Source organism: Lipotes vexillifer, unplaced genomic scaffold, assembly GCF_000442215.2.
Source record: "Lipotes vexillifer unplaced genomic scaffold, Lipotes_vexillifer_v1.1 scaffold102, whole genome shotgun sequence".
Classification (NCBI taxonomy): domain Eukaryota; kingdom Metazoa; phylum Chordata; class Mammalia; order Artiodactyla; family Lipotidae; genus Lipotes; species Lipotes vexillifer.
Window position 1 is genome coordinate 3,401,122 of NW_006786541.1, and position 3,044 is coordinate 3,404,165.

Consider the following 3,044-nt stretch of genomic DNA (forward strand, 5'->3'; position numbering starts at 1 on the left):
GGAAAGAGCTGGCTGCGTTCCCTTCCGTTTCTCTGCTCCCCCGCCACCCCAGCCAAGGGTCTCCCCCATTGCCACCACTAGACCCCTAACCGTGGGTGGGTCCCGCTGGCTGTAGGAACTCCTCCCCTCCCCCAGCCGCCCCTCAGGGATGCCGGTCCGGGAGGTCTGGCTTTTACTTTTGCTCCCCCTTCCCTCCCTCCCACTCCCTCAGGACCCGCGGCTGGAGGGGGCCTTGGTTGGCAGAGGATCAGGCCCGGGATCTCAGCAGGCTCCCGGGGGCCCAAGTGGGCAGGGGAAACCTGTCCACACTCCCTTTTGATCCTCTGCCCTCCCAGTGGTCCCCCAATTTCCCTCTTCGGGCCTGGGATCCCTTCGCGTCCCCCAGCCGCCCCTCAGGGGCGCCAGTCCCGTCCCGCCTCCGCTTCTCCTCCCCCCTCACTCCCCCCTGCACCCCACGTCCTACCTGGTCACTGTGGATTCCTCCTGACCCCTTAGGTGTCCGTGGTCCCCCACCGGTGCCTGGCAGGTGCCCTAGTTGTGCGGAGATGCGAATTCTGCATCCTCCTAGTCTGCCATCTTGACTCCACCATCCTCTGCATTTTGGAGAGCCCTCAGAACTCATTTGGGAGGCTCGTTTCTATTTCTGCCACTCCTTTGGGACTCTCATCCAGTTTCATGGGTTTACATATAAGCCGATGAATACCACAGAAGTGTCTCCAGTCTAGACCTCTCTCCTGAACCCAGATTCCTGTCACATTCATCTCCTCAACATCTCTACTTAGATGTCTAAGAGGCATCTCCAATTTAACATGTTCAAAATCAACCCCCTGATCTTCCCCTAAGAAACCACTCTTTCACAGTGTTCCTGTCTTGGTTGACGGTAACTCTGTCCTTCTAACTTATCATCAGAACAAAAGCCCTGGAGTCATTCTTGACTCCTCCATTGCTCTCCTAAACAAATTCAATCTGTCAGCAAACTCTCAGACTGAACCTTCAAAACATTTCCAGAATCTGACCACTTTCACCATTTCTACTGCTGCAACCCTGGTCTAAGCCACTACTGCTAGTGCTGAGATTAGTACCATAGCCTCCTAACGAGCCTCCCTGCTCCCACCCCTACCTCCCAACCCGTCTGTCCTCAACGCAGCATTAAAATGTTAGATCACGTCAGCCCGCTGCTCAAAACCTGCCAGGGGCCTATAGTATCTCTCAGAGAAGACAAAGTCCATGTAATGGGGCACAAGGGTCTTTACAATATATCCTCCTCCCCTGTATTCTTAGCTCTTTTCCCCCTCCTTTACTCTGCTCCGTTCACACCAGCTTCCTTGCTGTTCCTCAAACGTGGCAGGTGTGGTTGTGCTTCAGTGCTGAGCAAGTCTTTCCTCTTGGCCTAGAATGCTCTTCCCGCATTTATCCTCACGGATCATTCCTTCATCTCCTTCAAATGTTTACTCAAATGTCACCTTTTCATTAAGGGCCTCCCTGACCACACTATTTAGATTTTCCTCCCCACTCTACTCTCCTAAGGTCTCATTCACTTCCTTCAATTTCTCTCCAGCACTCGTCTCCTTCTAATATACATATACATTACTTATCCATTTATTGTTGTTCTCCCACTGGTATTCACATACCAGCATGAGCATGGGGATTCCTGTTTTGTTGACTGCACTATCCCCAGTGTCAAAAACAATACCTGGTAAATAGTTAGAGCTTACTTAATATCTGTGGAATGAATGAATGAGTTACTTCATCGCTCATCATACACTCAAGCGTCACAGAGATGGGAACCATATCTTTGTCATGACTGACCGACTAAGGGGAAGAAGTAAGAATAGGTATGCAGTTCAATTGAAGGACTTAAGGCAGGCAATGGATTTAATTATTCTTTCCATTTTTTAACTGAAATACTTTTTCTCCTCAAATAAATTATATCTTCTGTTGCCAGACAGGGTTAACTGTCTGTTCTTCCTTTGTTAACTTTTCGCTCGGTCAAGAAAAGAGCAAAGATTACAATAGGCAGAGTGTGCAACAAAAACTATAGTTATTAAAACCACACTTATCGGGACTTCCCTGGTGGTCCAGTGGTAAAGAATCCACCTTGCAATGCAGGGGATGCGGGTTCAATCCCTGGTCCGGACACTAGGATCCCACGTGCCATGAGGCAGCTAGGCCGGTGTGCCACAACTACTGAGCTCGCGTGCCCCTAACTAGAGAGCCTGCGTGCAGCAAACTACAGAGCCCACGCACTCTGGAACCCGCACGCTACAACTACAGAGCCCATGAGCCCTGGAGCCTGTGTGCCACAACTAGAGAAGAGAAAACCTGCATGCCACAAATAGAAAAAAGCCCGCACACCTCAACAACGAGCCTGCACACCACAGTGAATGATCCTGTGTGCCGCAACTAAGACCCAACACAGTCGAAATTAAAAAAAAAAAAAAAAAAAAAAACACTTACCAACAGGCCAAAAATCAAAAAAAAAGAGGAAAAAATCACTACAGGCCACAAATCAAAAATAAAGAGGAAATTCAAACCTTGAGAATACAAACATAGTTGTTCAATTCTTTAATGAGATTTTTCCTTTCCAGAGAAAGGGTACAGAAACAGATATGACTCAGAGGGAAGGAAAAATCAACAGATGTGTTGGTTTAATTGTATGGTTTCTAAAATACACTCCCCAAATGAGGGAGAAATTTGACCCTTCTGATAAGACCTTAGGTTTTTTATTAGATAAAGAGCACTTCCTATTCACCTTTGAATGTATTTCTAGAGGAAATTTCAATGCTTGGAGAATTCCAGCAACTTGTTCCCCGAAAATGACAAGTTCACATTTTAATCTTTTTAACGTATTTATATAAAACCTTATTTATTTCACGTGAAAATGTAAAGAGGAAGTTGACTATGAAGCCAAAAACCCACGTTCTTTTCTCAGAACACATGCACTCGGAAACTTTTCTGCCCCCTTGCAGCCCTCTCAGAGGAGGACCGAGGACAGTCACAAAGGCTAGCGGGTGGAGAGGTCCACAACCACCACTGCTAGGGAA